Genomic DNA, 13,623 nt, shown 5'->3' with positions numbered 1-13,623 from the left:
ACGGCCATAACGTGTCATCATTTTCACTTTTTTTTCACATATTTATTTGGCTTTTATTGTGTGCTCCATGGGTGCTGTCACCGTTCTTTGGGTTAACTTTTCCTTTCCTCTGCTGGAGTTTATGTTTTTATTTGGTCTCGGCCCTCGTGACATAATTTCGCTGCAGTTGCCGCCAGAAATTTATCTTACTTACAGCAGTTCCCTTTCTTTTGGCTTCCTGTGTCACTTGAAAGTTATCTGCCCGTGGGCGAGTTTTTTCCATTTTAGCATACTCTGTGAGACAGGGTAGTTCTATTCATCAGATACATCAACAAAAAGTATGAATATAAGCATATTACAAAACTAATACAAATATATTTTATAGCGAATATTATTGTACATTTCGTAACTTAAGTTTGTTGCCATTTAAAAATTTGTTTTATTTATATTATTATTTGACTGATCTGCTTTCCAAGCACTTTCAAGGGCACTCTGGTGTACGTTTTTCTTTGTCGCCAGCAGGAATTATCGTTGGTGCCAAGAGGATCTGGCAAATCTGTAGTCTGTGTCTGTTGCCTTGCCTCCCGATGCGAAATTCCTCATGCCATTATGTGTTGGGTGCTGTTGTTTTTTTTTCTGTTTTATTTTCCCTTTGCCACATCAATGGATAATTTACAAGTCACGTGTGTGTATGAAATTGAAACAAAATGCGCATAAATTTTGTAACGAAGCGAACGTCAAGGCGAGTCCAGGGACAGGGATCTCCAGCTCGAGCTCCAACTCCAGCCACAGCTTCACATCCAACTCCAACTCCAGCTCCATCTCCTCGGGCATCTGTCTTGCCACATACTATACTATACTATATGTATTTTCCTTTCTGGCTGAGGGGCTTGTCTCGGCACAGGCATTTAATATTAATGAGTTATAGCACATATAGCCTGGTCTATATGTTTGACGATGCGTTCATTGCTGTTGCCTGCTTTATTTTTCTTTACTTCATTTTTGCCCATTCTGCAGATGTTGTGCTGTTTCTGTTGCTGTTGCTGTCGTGTCTAGTCCTTTCGGCCCGTTGAGAGTTGCATTTAGTCCAGGGCACCGCGCTGCATGTTCAAGTGGCAAGAAGAGCAACAACAACGGCCCAACTGAGTGACTAACTTGGCCATTAAAGGATGTCTTGGATGTCTGGGATGTCTTGGCCTCTTGTTGTTCGCTGCAGGCCTCCGACCAATTCGTTCCGTTTCGATTTCTATTTGGTTTATTAATGCAGATACATTTATGGATGCCGGGCCATCCACACCCTGGAGCAGAGTGCTCTCGCACGCATTTTAACCAAGTCATTTCCGTGACATACTTCGTGCCACTTCAACTTTTACTCTTTCGGCTGCTCGGTTGCTCTTGTTCTCGTTTATTGTTGCTGGCGTCGTTCTACTTGATCGCAGGCCCCTGGCTACGGATGACATTAGCCCCAGCCGCACGTTTATAACACGATATCAAGCTGCAGAATCTATAAACTCAATTAGGCCAAAAAGGAGCCCGCAGGGTAATCGAACAACAAACACATCCGTTTGAACAAACAGCGGGTAGTTAATCGAGTTTTAAGATAATCTAAGCTAGAATAATTTTTGAAGAAATGAATCTTTGATGTATACCTATTTGACTATATCCAATAAAATGAATCCCTATCTACTCCCCATAGCCAAAAAGATAAAGTTTATTCACTGATTGCTATGGAATTTCGACAATCTTAAGCACTCGAGCAACCCTCTGGCAAACCGGCCACAATAAATCCGCCCAATGCCAAACCACTCCCCACTCCCCCACTCGACCACCATCGCCACCTCTGACAACTTGCAGACATGTCAGCAGGCACTGTCGCAGTTGCAGTTTCAGCCTCATGGCTAAAAGTTGCCTGGCTAGCCGCAGGTTTGTCAAACTTGGCCCGACTGCAGTGCAGCAGGCCGTTGCAAGTCCAACTGCAGCTCAGCAGTTTGTCAGCCAGTCAGTGCGACTATCCAACTCACCGACAATCTGACAGTCGGACAAACGGACAGAGTGGCGGACTTACAAAGTCCCCGCTGCCATGTGGCAACGATAAGCGACAGACAGCGAACGCGGCAGAGACGTAATTGACACAATTTGAATTTATATATTTTCAATGCGACAAAATGCCGGCAAGGTGACTAAGCCACGAACGATCCGAATCGAAACGAACGATCCTGCAGCGGCCGAGCCTCTTTCTACACTAGCAAAAGTTATGGATACTCATTTTGAAAATTTCCTTAAGTTTAATGTCTCTGGAAGTTAACACTACATTTAACACAAACAACATAAAATTTAAATATATTGTAAGAAATAGTTTTTTAACATTATTTCAAAATGCTAACATTTTGTTTAAGGTTCGTGTTCAAGTTTCAGTGGTTGGCCTGTCCTTGGGGGCTGTCGCGACCCATTAATCATACATTGACCAAAAAGGGTGTGTATGTGTGTGTCGTGCTGCTTTTGTTTTAGGCCAATTGCTGTTGCCAAACATACACACACACACACACACTCATATATCGCTTAAGTAATTAGCCCGGCAAAGCAAATTGAAATTGCTAAGCCTTTCTCTTCGCAGCATCGGCAAACAATGAGGAAGTAAATGAACCGAAACTAAAAGCCAAAAATCCAAAGATGAGCCAAAGGGCAGTGTGTCAGAATGAATACACCAATAGAGTTATAGATACGGATCGGATATCGATGCGGCGTGAAACATTAGTGTTGTAAGTTAATTTTTCGCCTCAACTTTTTCCCTTGGCCTCTTCGCTTTTTTGGGTTAAACAATTGAAATGTAACGCTGGGACGCGTGAGCCAAGTAAAAGGCAGCCACGCAGAATAGAAAGGTGTTAAATTGGCAACTCTGGGAGTGGGCGTGTGCCTGCAGATGCTGATGGAGTTGGAGGTTGGAAATGGAAATGCGGCGGATGGGGATGGGGATAGGTAGGTAGGGCGAGATGGGGTTAAAGTGAAAGACTCTGGGCAGGGAGTTGTGGGGCGTGGGGCATTTGCCGACGGAGAAAACATTTTCCAAAGGGTCATTCACTTGTGGTCAAGTTCTTTCGCCTGGTCAAATCCAAGCAAAGATATCGATTTACTGCGCTCGTGTTTTCCACTTCCCCCTTCCGTTTAATTGCATTTCGGATCTATCTGCCCGTCAATCTATATGTCTATCGGAATTTATTTTCATTTCATATTTTTACTGACCATCAAAATATGCGTCTGAGTCCATATGACAGTTGACTTTTGTTTGTTTATATGGCATTTCATTTGTCTTTTTGCTGACAACCTTTTTTTTTTTTTTGAAATTCTTTGACTGTCACAGGCAATGTGTTTGTTTTTTCACCGAAGTGCCGTATACTTAACCTTTCTGTAAATACATATATAATTGATTTAATTCTTTTTCAAAGGCTTTTTAATTCATCATCAATTTGTTTAATTGCAAATTAAACACTTGAATCGCTTATTTGTCACTGATTGCTTAAATTGATACTTTTCATATCGCTTAACTTTCATTCGACTTTTTAATGTAATCAATGTAGAACAAAATTTCTGCACCTTTTTGTCAGGATTAAACAAAAAAACTTGCTCATTTTGCAATTTAATAAAAGCATAGCTTTATATGTTTTTTGTTTTATATAAATGTATGAAAAAGTTCTTTATTTTATTTGATATTTTTTTGTTCACGTAGCAAAAAGTTATTCCCAAATCTATTTGATTTTCTTTTATTTTAAGAGGATAAGAATAAAGGATTTGTTTATAATTATATTCGAATATTAAGAAAACACAATTTTAATTATTATTTTCTGTGCCACTGGATGGTCTTACTTCCACTTCCCTCTGAACCACTTTTACCTTTTATTGTGCTATATTTCAATGGATTTTTTCTTTAATCTTTGATTGTTATTTATGCGCATTTAAAGCTTGTTATTTTTTAATCACACGCCCACGTTTATGCTGCCGTACCTGTTGTTGTTGTTACTCCTATAGGATTGTTGCATTTCCAATTCCCCCATTATAGACATCTCTTAACACTGCCCGTCGTTTTGGCCATTGTTGTGCGAATTTAAATTGAATATCTCTTCAGCACAGTGCACTGTTTATTGTCCGTCTATCATTGTTGTTTTGGGTTTGCCGGCTGCCAATGGAACTCGTATATTAATCAATGTTGGTTCGATCTCCGCTCGACCCAGTTAACAATTAAAATTATGACAGGTATGTTTGATGTTTCCGCTGTTGCAGACATAATTAAAAATTAATATTTAATATCGGAACGAGCTGCGGCTTGGGGCGTTGCCCCTGTGACTATTTCGCTTAGCTAAGCCCTGGCCTAATTATACCCACCGCTTGATTAATGAAACGCAATTGAATTAGGCCCTGTGATTATTATTTTATATCGGTATTAGTGGGTCAGCGCGAATTGAGTCAAGTTCGCTGGGCCTGTCAATTCGATTCCCCACAACTGAGCTCTTTAGCATATAAATCGAGAAACTCCTTAGGCAACCGACGGCTGATTGTAATAAAGACATGGCAATCGAGCAGTAACGCCCGCGCCATGTCAGCGATGTCAACGTTTTTGACGTCTCTAAAAACCAATCAACTCTCAAACTAAATCAAAAATCATAAAATATTCGGCGGGGGCGGGTAGTGAAGTTGGGATGCACACACACATGAGGCGTAGGAAGCCAACTGCAGCTGACAACATGAGGAGGAGTTTCGGTGGAGTATCGATGGGAGACGACAACGACAACGACGACGACGGAGTCCACAGCAATTCCTGCCAAACCTGGTCCTCCTTCAGTGCCTTTTATAAATAAAATTTGCATAAATTTAATAAACCTTCGCCTCGTCTACGTTTCGGCCACAAAAGGCTGGCAACTCAACTCAACTTAACTCAACTCAACTTATCTCCTCCGGCTCTGCGCACTTGTTATGGGCCAAAGGAGATTTTGTGATTTACCGATATAAGCCAAACCGTTGAAGCGGTTTGTCGCACACAAAACAAACCAAACGCCAAAAGGAAAACCTTTGGAAAATGCAAAAAAAAAAGTAATAATATAAATAAATCCGCAAAACTAAAGATGCGGAGAGAAAATACCCCGTTGTCTCACCCAGAGACCCATAAATAACCGAATCCAAAGTCAGTGGCACAAATAATGATGTGACATGGGCCCCGGCCAGGAAAATGGCAGTGAAGCCAACAACCTGGTCGAAAGCAATCTCCACGCAGGCTCAGTGGCATCATCATTGCTGCACGCATAAATCGATTGCAGCTTGTTAGTTGGTCCAATGACAATGGTGCCCCAATGGATGGGGCTGCTTTGCATATGGAAAGATGAATGATGAATGCTCTTTCCATCTACGAGCAGCACTTCCTGGTTGGTTGCTTTTGGCCAAGCTGGCAGCCACACAAATTAATGTCAAAGTCAAAACGAAAATGGTATTTGGCAAGCGCAACGTGCAATGTGCAACGTGTAAGTTGTAAGTTGTAAGTTTGCTGGTTGCCAGTGGCTTAGTTGCTAGGCTGCCAACTTGCGGCTCACAAATCGCGCCATAAATTTCAGCCATCGGAGCTGTAAAAGCAGGCAAAAATGACAGAAATGCGTTTATTGACCAAATGTGCAGCGTACTCATCGATTACGAGGCCAAGACTTGCCTTGACCATAGCGCATGCGTTGCGGCTGCTGCCTTTTGGGAAATTGCAACGCACCGGCGGCGACTCTCGTGTCGTATACGTAATATGTTGTCTATGCTATGCAGCACATTTGTTGCTATTGCTGTTGCTGCTGCGTGTGCTATACACAAATATATCGCTATCAATTTATTTATAAACATTTTCCCAGTTAAGTGTCACCGGTGCTACGAAGCAGCAGCAGCAGGAGTTTGGGTAAATATTTCGATCGTCAGAGATGTTTAAGTTAACCAGTATGGATTTATAGCTAGCTTATAAAAGTATTACTTGCAACAATAAAAGCTTTAATTAGTTAAATTGATTTCGTTTAGATTTCTATGGGATGTTCCTCAATATTCTTTCCAAATTTCACGTGCCTTTTCAACGAATACTTCCCTAAATCATTAAAAAAAATTCTTTAAGTATCTTCTCTTTAGTCAGGCCTAATCACATTCTAGCCATTGGGTTGTTGCTCTTTCAGCTGTCTGTTTTAGCCAGCATTGCCGGCACTTGGCCAAAAACGGGTATCTCTTAGCCATGCCAATCCGCGGGCCGCAAGTCCAAACTATTTCTGTGACTGCCAAGCGCTAAATGTGTGTTACTTCCGAGCAATGTCGTGAGTCGCAGCCTCCTCAGACACAGGCATACATACATGTGACAGGGAACACGGAAGGGGCGGGTAAAAAGGGGGGATGGGGCACAGCCAGCAGGCGACTCTAATGCATGATTTATAGTAAAATATTTATTTTTACTGTTAAGTATATGCCGCAGACAGTGCAGTGATAAAAAATCCGACAGGCGTATGAAATGCATATGGCAGAAGATCTTTAAATGCAATTTAGGTGGATTTGAAATTATGCAATTATGTAAGTAAAAGTGGTAGCTGCTAGTCAGCATTAACGTTTTTAAAATTAGGTAAAAATACATTTTTGTACTTCTGCTTATAGGTATAACATATATTTTTATGTTCCGTAACACTTTTTGAATTAACAATCATCAGTTTACAAATTAAACAGGTAGCAACTCTTAAGTAATTTTTAAAAATAATTCTTTTCTTAAGAAAATGCTGTATTTTTGTTAGTGTATCGAGGCATGAGTTGTCGCATCTCTTGGGGTGGGTGCCCAGCTCCATATGGACCTGGGTCTTGGAATGGAACTCGGAATGGGACTGGGACAGGTTGCCACTGCCACTGATGCGGCTGCTCCTCTGCTCCTCTGCTGCTTCCACTGCTGTCATTGTTTGCGGCCTTATCAGTGTGCATGCAAAGGAAAGAAGACCCAGATGAAGTCTAACTGTTATTCCTGGCTGAAGATGGCAGCTTGTTAGCTGGGGGATTCTCGCTAATGTCACTCATACGACACGTTGCACAGAGGCAAAGGCAGCAGGAGCAGCAGCAGCAGCGGCAGCAGCACAGCAAGTGGCAAGCTCCGCCGCCAGATAAAATATGAATGTCAACCGTTGGCGCATATAAATCAGAATGCTATCAGCTGATGACCCCATTCAGAGCACAGAGCGAACCCATGGCTTTTCAATAAAGCGTGTCAAGCATAAATCATTGAAGATATCGTCTCAATCAGCAAAAGGGAGAGAGTTCGGCTAGGCGAATTAAGCCAGAAGACCCCTTGACAAGCGGGCCAACAATAAGCGATAGCCATCAGCGCCATTGATTTTGCATTGAGGTTTTTGGCCATGTGCTCTGGTCTTAAACAAAAGTGTCATAAATCTTGCAGCCAAGATGCTCGACACACTGTTACGAATCTGAAGGGCTTCCCGCAAGTGCATTGTGGCCCTGTGACAAAGGGATACTAATGCACGTAATACGTGCCCCTTCAAAACTTGGCAATTTGAGAAAACCGGGCCAGAAACCAAGTTCGAGTGCTAAGACGTGAGCCAGCCACAAAGTACGACGTAAAATCCGCTGCCAAAAGATCCTCAATCAGGTAAGCCTTTTTCAAAATTGATTAACTCGCTGCCGCTGAGGCGACAAGCAACTTCCTGTCCCATCCATTTTAATAAAACCCTTTTTAATCACACCAGCAATCACCTTTGTAGCGTAACCAAAAACTGAAAAGAAGATTAATGACAAACAGCAAATTGCGCTCAATGTCGCATTAATTGAGGCAATGAGCGCATGAATAAATTCATGAATTTACACACCAGACCAAACCAAAAAATCAACAAAACCACGAAACAAAAAAAAAAAAACAATGACAAGGCGCCAACTTCTAAGCCACAAAAATGCGCTTTGAGCCAAGGTCGCTTACAGCTTTAGACGGGCTGATTGCGTGATAAAGAGGCTGGCAAACGCGATGAAGATCGTCGAGAATCACTTAAACGCCTTTGAAGATAATTTTTGATGATGTTTTATTTATGTCGAAAGTAATTAGCATCATTAAATGCTTATAACCAATTTGAGATGGAAACAAAGTTCTTGACCGCCATTCTAAAATGTTCTTAACAGCAAATGCCAATTTTTAAGGCAAAAGCTAAATTAATACTAATTTAACATTTTAAGCTAAAATATGTACGTTTAAAAAATAATTTAAAATTCCTTATGTATTTAAACTGCGTATAAGATTCAGATATGCTTTTTCATATCTCAATTATGGCCGTAGTTAGTAGTTTGCCTAACACTTGCTGGTAAACAAATGTGTACGTCTATGGCCCTGCCCCACTACCAATTTCCTGGCGCGTGTTTCGAGGCTTTTGGCCGCCATCAAGTGTGGCCAAAAATCGGCTGGCGCTTTAAAACCATCCATCTGAGCAATTGGGCAGCAGCTAAATGCTGGCGGTTCGCTGCTAGCCACACATATAACGTGGCAACACACCACAGTGGTACACACCCAATTTGGCTTTCGGGCCTTTGACGCTGTCTATTAGCCGGGTTATGAGCAAATTACGGGAGCGCCGCAGCCATAACCAATGCCATGCCCCACAGAAATCCACGGCGGAAAAAAGCTAATTGCACCACAAACACACGTTGCGATCGGTGGTGCCCCACTCGGTGGTGCGGTGGCTCTGGGGTTCGGTGGTATTTTGGTGGAGCGGCCTACGCAGCCTGCGGCCGTTGTTTAATATGCAACAAATCAACGCGCCAATTGTGGCGTAAAATATTTACATTGGCCCCCGCCGCGGGGCTTTCGACCAAAGCCACTTCGACCCTGTGCCGCCAGCTGCCGACTTTTAAAGCCACGAGCTTCTCCACAGAGCTTCCTACTTCCATCTCTATTTACTCTAATGTATTCCAATCGACCTCCTATAATATGCCTCATTGCTCCATAATTCATGAGAGCAAATTCTCGGATCGAACACACTTTGCTAATATCCATCTTGTGGCCTAGTTTTGCAAGCTAAGCATATAGTACAGTGTACAATAAATAAAATTTTAACAATTTTTTTTTCTAACAATTTTATCAATTAGGTAAACATTCAAAATACAACATTTTACACACATACATATACAAGACAATACCGCTCATAAAAACGTTATCTCCCCTGCAGTTTGTTAATTTTTCAACGCGTAATCACCTACTCGGCTACCAGTAATTCCGCTCCCCTCGACTCTTTGATTTTGTTTATTGCGTTTAATTTGCGCATTGTTTGTGTGGCTTTTGGGGATAATTGCAGGCATCAATTGCAGCAGCAGTGGCACCCACTCAGTGCCACAGAGGGGCAATCAAATTGCCAGTGGACAGTGGCAATCAGATTGCCACAGCCACCGACACCCACACAAACCACCACTGAGCCACTGAGCCACTGGAAAAATTTGCTAAAACCACAAACTGTTCGGTTTGGCTTTCATTAAGTTTTCAGCCGCTTTTTTGTTTTGGCAACTCCATAATCAACGTTCATTTCGAAGTAGCCCCCTAATCCCGCAGTATTTGATTTAGCCATTTGTTTGCTGTTTTATTTTCCCAACGCTGTGTTTGCATTTCTCGCCGAGTTCGTGTTGTTGGTGTATCATTAATCTCCAACATAGAACCAATCAAACAGCAACGCCAAAATGTGGCGATGCCCCACTGTTATTGATGATGTGTTGATTAGGTTCTGACAAACCCATCGCGGTCATGTGAACAACAATCAAAGTACACAGTTTCACTTTGAACTCGAGCCGCACTTTTTGGTAGGATGGGAGGGGGGAAACCCAAGCCCCCTCGCCGTGGGGGTGGAACTTTTGGGCCTGGACGCCACTGCAATTCATGTGTGTGCGGTCATAGGCGAAATTTGGGTCATGTTTGGCCGTTCATGTTGCCAAACGAAAACCAAAAAAACAAAAATGGGAAAAATATAACGAAATAAGGAAAAAACCTTAAGCTGAAATCATGCAAACCAGCGTGTGTCTAATGAATTGCCACCCATATGCAGTCTTTTTTGTACATTTTTTTTTCACCAGCGGAAAACGGCTGGTCAAGATTTGTGGTCGCTGCAGTTACGCCAAAGAGCTGCCACCGGTGCAAGAATAACGCCGACTGTCTGTCAATTGTTCGATATTTATGGAACATAAATCCGACCTGAAGGGTCATTCACTAATTGGGGTTTTGCCTTAATGGGTAGAGGTTTTTATGGTCGACTGGCTTAGGAATGAATCAGTTGGGTTCGTATTTTAGAGATATGTACCTCCATTTCAGTCTTCTTTTACAGCTAATTCTGTTTTACGTTTTCCTTGGAACATCTTCAGGTATTTGATTACTGATTGAATTCTATATAATTGGTAAAACTAATTTACCATTAGTATTTACTTCTTCGTTTACAACAAAATGAATTTCCTGATTTCAAGGAAAAATAATTTATGCTTGTATTTATTGCTTCTGTGTAAATTATATTTAATATATAGTTTAATGTTGCTAAATCGCAACTCATCAATGTTCCACACGTCAGTAATTCATATCCCATCAACGACCTTTGATTTCATGGAACTCGCACAAAATTATTTCCTTCAAACACACAAATCAACTACAATTATGTCCGAATTCCAATTTAGAGTGAACTTCCGTAACAACCCTCGCTGCGGCCAGTGCCCCATCAAATGCCAGTTAAGTCACACAAGAGACCGAAAACAAAATAACGAAGAAAGATCTTTGCATTTATAATTTCATGCCAGAATTCCTCGATAAATTGATATATATGCTGGTTCACTTCACTGGCTGACTTGCTGCCCGACCATGGCCAGTGCCACGCCCCCTTCGGCCCACCGAGAGCCCGGCTAATGGCCTGGCCAATTGTCGCAAATTAGTGGAGGCCAGCCCAGCACGCACACATGGCCAACATACACAGGCAGACGGAACAGGTGAAGTGGAGTCAAGACAAGACAACTGGAGTCAAGACAAACACCTAAAGCCAATCCACATGAGCACCCAAGCTAACGGTACACCGGCAAACAGAAGATGGCCAAGAAGGCAAGAAGACGGCCGAGAAGCCGGAGAGAAAGAACAGCTATAAAGAAGTTTACTGCTACAATTGGCAAATTGAAAATTGTTCGCTGGTGGCGGCGGCGTTGGAGTTTTGAGCCCAACTCGAAGCTCCAACCAATGCTGATGTTCTCAAGTTGATTTTGACCGGGCCAGACGGAAGCTTCAGACCAAAAGACCCTGAGCGGGCCTAAAGCTAAGGCCCCCCTATCTCAAGCCCGCTAACTCCCTGCGATGCGTTCGTCTGGCCAGATAAGCTGACATCCACAACGTGCCACAGACGATGATGCATTTGCCAAGGTACTCGCAACTGGTTGCCGCATCAGTCGCTGCAGTCGACGCACCAGACAGAGACGTTTCAATTTCAAACGAGAAGAGCTCTTTCAACCGACGCCAGAACTTCGAAATACTCTAAGTGGAAATTAATTTTCCATACCTGTCGCATTTGATACGCATTCATTTTATCCACAGTTACTATGTTGCATTAAATACTCGCATATCAATGATCCCAAGTATTGTAAGCGAACCTACTAATATATCTCAAGTATATGTAAAGAGTAATGTTTAAGTTCTGAAAATGTATTTGCTTGATTCTAAACTAGACGCATGTAAGTTTGTAAATATCAAAGATACCCTACCCGCTTAACTAAAAGGTATTCTTAAAAAGCAACAAAACGGTTTTGGTCGGGCCAATCTGGCAGGCAGACATTTTAATGAAGCCGCCGTCAGGCAGCATTTGAGGCAGCCACTCTTGGCCGTCTGGCTAGTAACGGTGCCAAGTCCACGGGTCTATATAGCGATAAGTCAACGCACCGGCGTCTGTGGCCGAAACGAATGACTTAAGCGACGAACCTGATGAGCGCAGTTAGTGCGTTGGATTACCTAAGTTTTGGACTTTGCCGTATATATAAACGTGGAGGTGACTTCAAGAACACCCCGAAAATAGGGCCAAAAATGTCACTTTCAACTTTCGCTACCAGTTTTCCCTGCCAACACATCAAACTTGACCCAATTCTGTGGGGAAACACCCACACGGCGTTTTATGAGTCGGGTTCTCTATAATTAAAAAGGCAAGCAAACGAAACGAAATGAAATGTTAACTTCAAAGTCCACTTGATTTGGGATCCACGCACTTGATTGGCACTGCCACACTGAAGCTGAAAGAGAGAACTGGGCCCAGTCTGTTTAGGCGTTAATTGCGGGTTCTGGCAAATTACAGACTTGGCCAAGAGGCCAGAAACATGAAATGCACTTTCTCTTTGCCGCCGCGAAAAGTGAGTGAGTTAAAATGGATTGTTTTGGATTGAATTGGATTGGATTGGGACTTGAGATAGATGTGCGCGGGCGTAATGCCAAAATCGATGGCAGCTGCTGCTTACCTTTTGTTTAGTCTTCTAATTGCTCCCGAAGATCGCGCCGATCACATTACCACTGCAAAAAGCAAAAGAGAAACACATGAGTAAGCAAAAGAGAAATGCAAATTAGTTTATGAAAACACTCAAGCAGACAATGAACTCCTCAACTCGATTCCTTTTATGGACTCAGCTCTTCAAATACGAGTATGAATCTTGAAAACTACCTCTGCCGTCAGCTACAAATTGACATTGTTTCTGTATTTATTTTCGACACATTCATGTGGCGGCAACAACACGTGTTAGCCCGTTGTTCTGTAAGTGACTTTGATTTCGATTTGATTTATTGCCTGCAATTGTCGCACACAGCTAAAAAGTGAAAACTTTCCGCCGCGGTTTTGTTCACTTTTGCTTTCGAAACTTTCAATTCGGTGACTTAATTTTTGTGCAGCGCCAGCGGCCTAATGAAATCGAACTGCCGCTTAACAATGGCAATAGCACTTTTATTGTCAAGGCATTGCTTTGCCAAAGAAATTATCAAGTGCAGTTTGGGCTTTGGCACTTTTACTTTCATTGTCGTGGAAGTGCTAACAATTGAGCAAACGGGCTCAAAACAATTTTCAATTGAGTGAGTAATGCTCATTTTCCATTTAGCATCGGCTAATGAGTCGAAAATGCTTTTCGAGCCCATTTTATAGGGTCGGCAGTCAGTCACAGAGCCAAATTACCAAACAATTTCAATGTCTTTGAATGTGAAGTCGATTTTTATGGGAAAATGTTTCGGAGCGAAAATGAAATGAAGCTCCCACAAAGTGTTAACAAAAATGTTTATGTAAGTAAAATGTGTGAAAAAAAGGCTTTGTTTTCTGTGAATAAACGAAAAGCCATTAAATATATCTTAAGTTTGATTCAACTTTCTAATCTCAATATGAATTCTTTACATTCTTGATATATTCTAAGCCCCATTATTTGGTCAAATATGTAAATTTATTTCCGAATTTGTAAACAACCTTTTATCGTTAAACTAAATGATCATAAACTGATGTCATAAAAATGTATACCGTTGTGTTATGTCAACAAATCGTTTGATTATAGTTCAGTGTTGGCCAATCAAAATATTTATGTATCTTTTATTCTTCACAAATCTCGTAACGTGTCTTTCATTTATAGGCATTATTA

The 13,623-nt window shown here is 41.9% G+C and overlaps 1 protein-coding gene across 3 annotated transcripts in view; it reads right to left on the bottom strand.

Annotated features, from left to right (window-relative positions):
- Positions 1 to 13,623, bottom strand: part of sano (serrano) — an 81,110-nt gene that overhangs the window by 33,535 nt on the left and 33,952 nt on the right. For all 3 annotated transcript variants that reach the window (NM_166315.3, NM_001144234.2, NM_166314.3), the window contains one exon: positions 12,472 to 12,523. The gene's annotated coding sequence lies outside the window, so the exon portion shown is untranslated. The remainder of the gene's footprint in view (positions 1 to 12,471; positions 12,524 to 13,623) is intronic.

Source organism: Drosophila melanogaster, chromosome 2R (genome assembly GCF_000001215.4).
Source record: "Drosophila melanogaster chromosome 2R".
Lineage (NCBI taxonomy): Eukaryota > Metazoa > Arthropoda > Insecta > Diptera > Drosophilidae > Drosophila > Drosophila melanogaster.
This window is presented reverse-complemented; position numbering and strand designations above follow the sequence as displayed.